The sequence below is a fragment of the Anabrus simplex genome, chromosome 2 (genome assembly GCF_040414725.1).
Source record: "Anabrus simplex isolate iqAnaSimp1 chromosome 2, ASM4041472v1, whole genome shotgun sequence".
NCBI classification, from domain to species: domain Eukaryota; kingdom Metazoa; phylum Arthropoda; class Insecta; order Orthoptera; family Tettigoniidae; genus Anabrus; species Anabrus simplex.
Window position 1 is genome coordinate 826,559,638 of NC_090266.1, and position 12,341 is coordinate 826,571,978.

Here is a 12,341-nt window from a genome sequence, read left to right on the forward strand (position 1 = left end):
TTTACTGTCAGCAATATTGAGAGAATATTCAATTTTACTAATTAGTAGTTGAGGGTTGTGGTAAGAAGTATGAGAGGAGCCTCTCGATGGTTATTTGTAATAGTCTCATGATATGTGGTCCAGTCAGCTTGGTTAAATCGTCTTGATTGTGGGGGACGTGTTGGGTGATCACGGGATTCGGAAAGGATACCTGGAATGGCGCTAGGGGTAGTGCAGACAGGTGTCCACTACCAACTAATGTTACTTTATCTGTTCTTGGAGAGGTAGCAAAGGGAGGTGAAAGGATGAGGATATTGGGTATACTATTGTTGAGTGGTAGAGTATGGAGGGGCAAGGGAATTTGCATTCTGCAGAGATCGCTGCATAAGTTATCAAAATTAGTATGATAGTTGGGGTACATGATGTGTATCTGCTACATTTATGTATTCTTGGAAATGATTATCAATATGGTTAATGAAGTGGGAATGTAGGTAATGGCCTGATGGTAAATATATTGTAGCAATCTGAACAATTGGTTGAGTGTAAAATTTCTATTATGGGATATACTGAATGATGATTGTAGAATAGAATATAATGATGTTTAACAGTGAGGTTCTTCCTAATGACTACTACAACATCACCTCATGCTTTATTTGACTGAACTGCTCTGAGGAATTGATACATGGAAAAACTAAGATTTTGGTATTGCATTTGGAAGGTCTTGTTCAGAACTAAGGTATCCAGGGCATGCTGGGAAAGGGAAATGCCAAGTAAGGAATGTCAGTGTAATCATGGTTGACACCATGGACAAGAAAGGGGCCAGTCAAATGAATGGCTCAGATTGTCTTGATGGTCATTATTGAGTTAAATTTTTAGCACAAGTGTGCTTCCCCAGCTGGTATACTCTGATGGCTGATTTGAAGTGGGAGTAAAAAGGTTTGAAGGTCTTTACAATAAGTCCTTCTTGAGGTTTTTGGATTTTGAGATTGTAATGCTGAACTTCAAAATGAGATTGATATTGTTAACTAAGGACAGGTTGATATTTTTTAATTTGATGATATAGAAGGTACATAGGTTGCATGGTAGGTATGAAAGTGATCACAATCCATTTTAGAATCTGCTGTGGAAGTGCCAGATTCTTGGTAGCTGTAGCATAGCTCTTCATATCACTGGCCATCTACAAGATAGGTGAGAGCACTGGGCAGATGAGATGAAGGCTCACCTGTGAGGAAGAGTTGTCCAGTCTACGAATTCCCCTTACCGAGGATGGCAAGATTGCTTGCTTGGTCACGGAACTGGGAGAAGTGTACGTAGACCGAGTCGTAGGGTTGAAGCTAGAAGTGGGTTCCCCACACACAGCTTCTTTTGTCCTCCTGGTGAAGTAGGAGATCAATCATCTTCAAGCCTTCTTGCAGGTTTATATGACCGGTTTTCCATGGGTTCTTCCCTTGCTGCCAAGTGGGTCTGTGATTGATCGCTCATGATTGGTATCCCACATTACAACAATGGCTTGGTCGTAGCTTCCACTGGAGATGGGTTTTTACTTGAGAAAATATAACTGGTCCAGAGGTACAGTAATATCTCATGGTTATCTTTTCAGTCCACCCGGTGATTCCAGGCAATAAAACTTTGTGGCTGCATTTGGCATAAGTGATACTGTCAGAATGATGGCTGATGATGATGTGTATTGTGATCTGGAGTTACTATTACTACTATTACTATTACTACTACTACTACTACTACTACTACTACTACTACTACTGAAGTTTTCATTCCCCATCTCAAAGGGATGGGTTGGGCCAACTAGAAGGTGACATGTTTTCTCTGGCCTGGAGATGAAAATGGGTTGAGTAGGAGTGAAGGATACACAGGATGGGTAAGGATTGGTTTCAAGTGTAGAGGGACTATCTAATATAAAAATATTAGATACTACAGTTAATATTGAACCAAAAGATGAATTTAATTTATGCAATGAGTAGAGGGAGGTGGTAGCACTATTGGCTTCTTAACTGTGGAAATAGTTTTTATTAAGTTATTAGTATGGGGACAAAGGACACATTGAAATTATTTGACATCGACATAAACAGTGATATGGACAAAACTTATACAGTTTGGATTATCACATGCAAAGATTATAGAGAAGGTGACTTGCATTAGTATAATATAATTTACATGGAATTTCTCTGGACATACATTTAAATATACAGTATATATATATATATATATTGATGGCAAATATATAACACTAAGCAAAGTAATTGGGCATGTACACAGGGTTTATAATTTTTCTCATGATTTTGACTTACATGAAATTCATGGGGCATTATTTTAAGGTATACTTATTCCTTTTTCTTGTTGGTATATATATCATTACAATGAATGGGTTGTATGGATGTGAACACTTACAATAGGTTGAGGGGACAAATACAATAACTTTATGTGGATTTGTTATAATGATATGACAATTGCAATTTATAGTGATTTACAATGGAGTGTTGCTAGAAATATCCGTATTACAATTTTATCACTACTGCCATGGGCCAGTCAATTCTCTTTTTGTTCTTGCTTCCCTCAAGAACGATGTCTCCTAACTGAATTTCTTGATGACCTGCTTTACTGGGATTTTGGACCAATTGGCTCAGAAATTCTGCTTTAAATCTTTGCCTTGAATTTTTCCTGATATGTTAAATATACCGGAAGTGTTTAAAGAGATTAACCTCATCAAGTTTGTCTAAATCAGGTAATCACACTACTACATTACCCTGCATGTACATTGCCTGAGTTAGAAGGATGTAGTCATTAATATCCACCTTCACACAAGTTAGAGGCCGTGAATTAATCACTGCTCTATTATCACGCAAGTTATTCTGCATTTTGTCACAGTGAAGAGAACAATTGCCTAGAATACAGCATAACAATTTCTTTAACAATTGTATCAAGCGCTCCCACCAACCACGCCATCAAGGTGCTTATGGTGGGTTGAACCTGCATTGAATTCTCCACTCAGAAGATTCTCTTTGAATCACATTCCAATCAAGCTCTGTATGTTTGTTCCATGTTCTGACAAAACTTGTGCAATTGTCACTGTTGACTGCCTTTGGTTTCCCAGGCCATGACACAAATCTATGAAAACCCATTAGAAAGTAATTAGTAGACAAGGATGCCAACAGTTCCAAATGAATGGCCCTATAAACAGTGTGGGTAACTAACGACACCCATGCCTTTCTGCCACATATTAAATTTAAAGGTCCAGCTAGATCAACTCCTATGACCACAAATATCATCACCTCTCTTATCCTGTCTTCCAGTAGAGGTACTGGAGATGTATGAATAGGTTTCCCTTTGAACGACTTACATCTGACTCATTTGAAAATAACTCTTCCTTGCCTCCAAGATTCAGAACCTCTGATGTAGTTGAGTGATAAGTACATGTATACTAGCATGAATCAGTTTTATATTTTCTTCATAAATCAAGAGTTCTACAAAATAATGTTTGCTACACAATACTATTGGATACATGAAGTCCTCTTCAAATATTCCACATGGAATTTTTGTTACAACATGAAGTCTTTTGTCACACACAATTACTTAAAAGCTGTTTAATCTGAATTGAATGTTTCCTGTCGTACAAGTCTCAGAAGTTTCAGTTCACTTGAAATCAACTATTCTTTTTCCTTGCGGCCGGACGATATCGATTTACTAGATCTCTACTCTGTGTACTTGCACATTACCTGAAGCTATTGTGCGCCATATTTGTCCACTGTTTCCATGACATTTACGGCCGCTAATGTAACGTAATCATTGTATAGGAAGAAAACTAAATCATATACCAATGTGTTGCCCTCATATCTTTACTGCTGATAGTTGTTACTGAACTCCATCTCATTTCCCTTTTAATATAATCTTCATCAGTATTTACTTCCATAGGTGGCCAATCATCACACTTGTTTCTGAGCCTTATTGGACCCTCCAACCATCGTGATTCTTTTAGTTTCAGCCTCTGGAAGGTAAGTCATCTGAATTCATCTGCCCTGGAATGTAATTCCAGTCAGCTGAGTTAGTAGTACTTAGGACTTCCTTAACTCTAATTGAAACTAATACACTCCATGAATTATTTCTCTTAAACTGTGACAATGCTGTAGATGGGAGGGACCAATAATATTCTGGCACGTCTTTAACCCAAGCCTTCTCTAACTAGAGCTGCAAGCCAGACCCCTATAAGACATGCGAGGAATTCTAACTGTGGAATAGCAGTGTATTTCAATTGTGCTACTCTTGATATTCCTTGAAGTAATTCTGTTACAACTTCATTTTTTCTTCACTTCTCAAGTACACCACTGCAGCATATGCATATCTATTTGCATCACTAAAGTTGTGCAAACTGACTAACTTCTTGGTTGACAGACACACATATCTTGGTGTTCTTACATCAGACAACAAGGTAAGTCTATCATCCACTTCTTTAAACTGGTTTCTTGATCACCTTTTATTTCTGTATCCCAACTCAATTTCTTCTTCCAACTTTCTTGTAGTAAGGGCTTAGAAATCATAGTTAAAGGAAAAGTAAATCCAACAGCATGATATACCGGTACTTGTTGAGTTACTGCAAGAATATTCTTTCTTGTTAATTTCTCTCTGGGTGTTGATTTACTGTCTATTTTGTTGTATAACACATCTCCAGATTTGTCCTAAAGTAGTACAAGAACTGATGTCATCTCGGTAGGTTCTGCACCCAGTAGCAAAGATGAGCTTTCCCATCATCTTAGTATAAATGTTGCATCTTGCATTAGTTGTGTGGCTTCTGAAACAAACTGCTTTAATTCCTCTTTGGAGTCTACTGAAGTGACACAATTATTGATATAACATGCCTTCTTTAACTTAAAGGCCAAATTCCTGAAATGATGTTGAGACTTGTCAAGGTACTAATTAATAACTGCACTGAGCAAGAATGGGCTGCAGGTCACTCCAAGCATGACTTGACAGTGTCGATAAATCTGAATTTTCTTCCTACTGTAGTCCTGCCACCATAGAAATTTCTCAAAATCACAATCTTGCTCATGAACAAGTATATGCAAGAAAGCTTGTTTAATATCAGATACTACTCCAATCTTCTTTTAACTGAATCTTAATAGAACTCTTGCTATCAGTTCCATAAGGCTTGGACCCTTTGCCAAACAATCATTAAGAGAATGTAATCTTTTTGTATGACAAGATGCATGGAACACTGACCTCACCTTAGCTGTAGAGTTAACTTTGAACAGTATTGAGTTTCAAGTTTGAAGTGAGTAGTCTCTTCTCCAAATTTTCTTTATTATTTTTCAGATCCTCGGGGTCCCTTAGCCAGGGAAGACTGATTTCATATCTTCTTCAAGGCGTAAATTCTAGTATCTTTCCAAACGGCTTATTAACAGCTAATTCCATCTCTTGGTCATTTCTTCTTTTTTTTCACAGGGATCAGCAATTGGCCTCTAATTTCCACAAATCTGCTATATTACTCAACTGAGAGAAGAGTGAAATCATTGTGATACTGCAACCAGTACCTTTTTCCTTTTGAGCCTTTCCCATCACTGTCCAACCAAGGAATGTCTCCATGGCCAATAGACTGCATTTGAGTTTCCTGTGATTATGTTGCCACAAAATTCAGCATCTATCAACATCTCAATTTCAGGAGATCCCTTCCCATAATCTGAAAGCTGTAATTACTAGGGCCTGGATTCATATACACTAAAAACTCAAAAAATATGCATTCACATATGCACTAAAATGTTTGAAAATATGCACAAATATATGCACTAAAAAATAAAACACACTTACTAAAAGGATTATTTAATTTTAAATCAGTTTTAAACTGATAAAAATGTTTCATTCCTTGCAAAATGATGCATGGCAGTAGGTTATCAATAGTTTTTCAATATTTTCAGGGGTCAATGACTTTCTGTTATCAGACAGAATTAATTTATACGCTGAAAATGATTGTTCTATGTTGACGGACATAACTGGGCAAAACTTGTACACTGGCACTGACTGCTTGGAACATTTTCTGGTAAAGACTGCATGATTTCACTTATGTAGTTACTTATGGATTGAACCTTCTTCAGTCCTGGTTTTGAGTCCAACACTGCACTGACTTTCCTTTTAACTTTTCCTCCATTTTCACCAGCAAAACCATTTAAAGAACTAATGATGTTTTGAATTAACTGAAGGGATTTGTGTAGGGGTGCACCGCAATATTCTAGACCCTTAATTGCCTTTGACAGTGACAAATAATATACATGGATGAAACTGATATCTTTATATAGTTTCAGATTCAAATGTGCACTTTGCTTCATGAATACACGCAGTATGACTATCATCAATACGTTTAACTACATCCTTTACTTGATTAAAGTTCTCCTGGTAGAATGATACTGTGGATAACCAAGTTCCCCATTTTGTGAGAACAGGTTCTAGTGGTAGAGAAACCTGAGGCAGTTGAGTTTTGTGCAAATGTACATGAGCCGATGCATTTAGGAATTGCTTTTCCCCAATTGAAATTACTTTGATGACAGTTGGAAAGAGGAAACGTATCTCCTCTGCCCTGTCAATATATTATCAATATCTGATTTTTTACAATGTTTCACAAGTACATGTTTCGGGAGCCCTAACTCCCTTCACCAGAGATTTCTATATCAATATCAACATACCCCGTATCTCAAGCTTTAACATTATTCTGTTTTACATAAAAAAACATCACATATAACATTATCTTTAACCCGTACACACACTGTCCATTTCTTGATAATGTCTGTTGTAGTGGAACACATTAAAACATATTGGAACACTTTAAAATACTTTTAAAAATATTAATGTTGATATATCTTCATTTCTACTCATTACACCAGTTTAGAACAACAACTAATACCATAGAAACACCAGCTTCATGACACACATCCATTTATTATGACCTGTTGACTACAACTGACTTTCACATACACACGAAGCAAATTCAAACATTCAAAGAACAAAAGCAAACAAAGATAAACCACTCCACTCAATTATCTGAGTTACCGACACATACTTCAATGTTGTATTCCTTAAAACTGTATACACATGACATTTTATTTTTATGATAAAACCACACTTCAAACACTCGCCCCTTTCCTAAAAAAAAAAAAAAAAAAAAAAAAAAAAAAAAAAATGCTACACTTCAATCAATTATCCTCTCATTGCAAACCTATAAGCTTATACAAACTCTTAAGCATGGTGCCAGATAAATTCTTTGTGAACAAGTCTGCAGCATTTCTCCCTGATGCTACATATACAAACTCAATGAACCCCTTTTCTACTAGCTCTCTACATACATGGTACATGATGTCAATATGTTATGACCTTTCACTCACAATATTGTTTTTACTCAATTTAATTGCTGCTGCATTGTCAGCAAAAACTTTACAAGGTATATTCATAAAGCTTTCCAGCCCTAGCTCTGATAGCAAATCTTTCATCCAAGTTACTTCTCGAGATACCTCTGCCAATGCTATGTATTCAGCATCCATGATAGATCTAGCAATGCAACTCTGTTTCTTACTATACCATGATACTGCTCCCCCTGCCACTGTGGTTACATACCCACTCACCGATCTTCTAGACCTAGTATCTCCTCCCCAATCTGCATCACAAAACACTTGTACTGACTCACCACAATTTTTGAAACACAACTTTAAATCTCTAGTACCACTTACATATCTCATGATATGATTCACTTCTTTCCAATCTTTAATTTTAGGTTTTTGACGATTTTGACTAACTTTACTTACCGCAAATGCAATGTCAGGTCTGGTATTATTTGACAAATATAGAAAACTTCCTACTGCACCATGATAAATTGTACAACCAAATTCCTGCTCATCATTTTCAGCTGCTGAATACCCGCTTGGTAAAATAGTCTTAGTCGGTTTACAGTCACTCATGGAAAAATCAGCAAATAATTTGTCAATATATAAACTTTGACTCAACATAATCCCTTATTTTGTCTGTCCTATTTTTATTGACAGTAAGTTTGTTGCTTTCCCTAGATCTTTAATCTCTAACTCATCTGCCAACCTTATTTTAACCAACTTAACAACCTCTTTGTCACCAATTGAAATTATATTGTCAACATAAAAAAACTAGTGATACAACTCTCCTTTACATACACAAGTGGTTCTTTGACACATCTCTTAAAATCTAGTCTTCTAATTATAACATCAACACAAGCATTCCAGCCTTACTCGAATTAGGTAGTCCATAGATGCTTTTCTTCAATTAACATACATAGTTTTGGACATCTTTTTCTACAAACAATTCTGGTTGTTCTATGTGTACAGTACAACTGATTTCACTATTTAAGTAAGCACTAGTTACATCCAGATGTTCTATAGTACAACCTTTCGTACCGAAATACCTATTAACAGTCTCATTGTTTTCCTCTTTATAACAGGACTAAATGTTTCATCAAAACTAAGGTTCATCTGTCCCTTAAAACCTTGAACAACCAACCTGGCCTTATATTTCTGAATGTTACCCTCACTGTCATATTTCAATGAAAACATCCACTTAGAACTAATTATATTGATATTTTCTGGTCTTTTTACAATTTCCCACACATCCTTCTTTCTCATCTCATTAATCTCCACTTTCATGGCTTCCATCCAGTTAGCAGACTCTTGGCTTGACATAGCCTCCTCAACTGTTCTAGGTTCCACTACATTCGCATGTCTAACTTCCATCACTGCCTTACAATCTTCACAAGTCTTACCTTTCCTCTGTCTTTTTGACCTTCTCAGACTATTCCCTGGCTCTTGTATTGCTATAGACTCAACCTCTAGTTGTTCCTCACCGGTCGTTGACTCAACAGCCAATTTTCCTCTCCATCCTCTGTGTCTAACTCAGTCCCTAATTTTATCTCTGGATCTTCAGTGCAAAGTATGTCAAAGTATGTTTCACTACCCTCTGCCTTTGGTACATTTATCTTTTCCTTGATATCAATTCCAGGACTTTTCACCTTAAAGGGAAATATCTGCTCCTTAAATACCACACTTCTCCTCACTATTACCTTTTACCTTTCAAGACCCCATAACCTATATCCATCTTTAGTACCTGCCTCATACCCTACCATAACGCATGACTCTGCTCTGGGATCTAACTTCCTGCTGTCTGCCCTCATAGTCCATGCTTGACATCCAAATACTTTCAATCTACCTATTTCTTCCTGATCCAACTCCCTTTTGAACCACAGTTCATACGGTATTTAAAAATTTATTGCAAGGATGGGCACCTATTTCTTAAGTACACTGCAGTCATTACCACTTCTCCCCAGAATTCCTTTGGTAACCCTGACTGGATCAATAGACATCTAACAGTATCAAACATCGTTCTATTCTGCCTTTCTGCTAATCCATTTTGTTGCGGAGTGTACGGTACTGACCTCCTATGAGTAATACCATATTTTTGCAATTGTGCTTGAAACCCGCTACATTTACACTCTGTACCATTGTCAGATTGCACTATCTTAATTCCTACACCATGTAACTTTTCTGCATTTGCCTGATACCTATTAAACATCTCCAACACTTCATCCTTATTTTTCACACATACAGCCAAATTAAATCTGGAGTATTCATCAATCATAGTTATAACATATTGAGATTTCCCAAGTGATGGTGGACTAATTTTTCCAACTACATCAGTGTGCACAACATCAAGTGTTTTTTTTGCCTTATGCTCACAAGACGTAGGTACTCCATTGTTACTTAGTTTCCCCTGAATGCATACAGAACAAGTATTAATATCATTACTTCTTTTCAATTCTAACATAGGCAATTTAAACAAAGTTTCAGAATGAACATGTCCATATCTCTCATGCCACAACCTAACCTGCCCAACACTTTTAAATGCTACATTGTTATTATATTCTTGATCTATTATTTGATCAGAGTCACTCACAGCTATAATATCATTTCTCCCCACTGTTTGTACTACATACACATAATTCCTCCTGTTTGCAACAAACAATGTTTCATCTCCATTCTTATCTACAACCACTGCATTCTCACATGCAAATCCTACTTTGAAACCTTTTCTGGTTAACTTACCAACTGATATTAAATTTGCACCTAAGTTTGGTACATACAACACATTCGTAAATGTAATTGTCCAGCCTGTTGACATTTTTACTTTCACCTTACCTATAGGCTACCTTTGATATCCAGCTTACTGTTATCTCCTATTTCTACAGTCCCGGTTATATTTGTTAACATGTCTATAAACATCTCCTTTGTTGGACACATATGATGGGACGCACCTGAATCGAACAACCAATCGTTAATTTTCTCAGTTCCTACAGAAACTACCATGCTCATTGCTTTATCTACTACATGTATAATTTCTGAGCTTACCACTTTTCCAATCGCATTCACTGATTTACTCTCCTGCGATGATTCGTCACTCTTCATTGTTGGACATACTTTTGAATAATGTTCTGACTTACCACAATTGAAGCACTTTTGTGTACTGCGACAGTATATAGATACATGTCCCTGTTTACCGCAATTGTAGCAACTATATTTTCTTCGTCCCACGACCTCTTTCTTGATATCTCGCTTCTGTTGAACAACCATGGCTTGAGCTTCATCCTCCTCACGTTTTCCAGTGTCGTAAGCAACGAGCTAGCTCGTTGGTTGTAAGCCTTTCCTCCATTTTGCTGAATTTTCCTTCTGCTTTCCTCCGTGAGTAATCTCGCCTTCACCTTCGAGATGGTTCAGTTTCGCCAAATCAGCTTCCAAGGAAGGTATACAAAATGCATATTCCTCTGTAAGATTTCCGATGATCATTCCTGCAACTTGTTGATCTGTGAAATCTTATCCAGCTTTACTCGTTCTGCTCCACAGTTGATTTATTTTTGCGAAGTACCGTATTCTTTAACACTCATGTCCTTGGGCTTCACAAAATGAGTTAACTGTTTCAGGGCCACAGCACCATTCACTAGCCCTCCGTCATTGCACAACTCGTCCAGTTTTTCCCATGCCTTTTTCGCTGATTCAATATTCGCAATGTCACTTTCAAAATCTTCTCCCACATATTTGAAAATAACCGCTAACGCGATCACATTGTTTCGCGCTCGTCGTCGCATTTCTGTCTGAGTCAGTTGACAACCTGGCGTATCCTCATACCCTATTACTGATTCCCATACATCTTTCAACAACAGCTCTTGTTTCACCTTTAATTCCCACGAAAAATAGTTCTCCACTGTAAGCTTGGCCACATTCCTATTCAGTGTTTCTACACCGGTCCACGAGGTCGCCATTTTTAGCGTCAATAATGTCACAACTTGCTTCGTCCGACGTTAATTCTCGTTACTCCATTTCCACTTATATTGTCCGAAATTTACTGCGGCGCTTTGGCGCTCTGGAGCTCTGGGCCCATAACCTGTTGATATATCTTCATTTCTACTCGTTACGCCGGTCCCCATAGAAACACCAGCTTCATGACACACATCCATTTATTACGAGCTGTTGACTACAACTGACTCACACACACACGAATCAAATTCAAACGTTCAAAGAACAAAAGCAAACAAAGATAAACCACTCCACTCAATTATCCGAGTTACCGACACACAACCTCAATGTTGTATTCCTTAAAACCGTATGCACGTGAAATTTTATTTTTATGAGAAAACCACACTTCCAACAGTTAACAGTAACAAGAAACATCTTAACTTTGACCGACTCTTCTAAGAAATTCATCTGAAGTGTTAATACGGATTTTAAAGTGTAGTACAATAAAAGAAAACACAGTTAAACATTTTACATGTATTTTATAGTTTTCTTATATGTTTTATGTGTTCCATTACAACAGACATTATCAAGAAAGGGACAGTGTATGTATGCGTGTTAAACATAATATTATATATGACGATATTTTGTGTAAAATAGAATAATGTTAGAGCTTGAGATATGGGGTAGGTATGTTGATATTGATATATAAATCGCTGATGAAGGGAGATAGGGCTCCCGAATCATGTACGTGAGAAACATTGTAAAAAATCACAAATTGATAATATATTGAGAGGGTGAACCAAACAATCACACGTTGTACATTATATGTAACTAGTCAATGCGGACCAACTAAAGGACCGAAAAATGGTCAAATTTGTTGAATCTTCTTTGTAATACGATCCAATCCATGGGCCAAACATGTGACATGGATGAGATTTGGAAAAAATACTCAAAAGACCGATCAGCTTTCAACGTATATGAAGCTGCATCTGTGACTAAAAGGCATACTTCGTAACAATCAATCTCCAATTCACTAGACCACAAAAGTTGCAGGGAAGAGTTAGC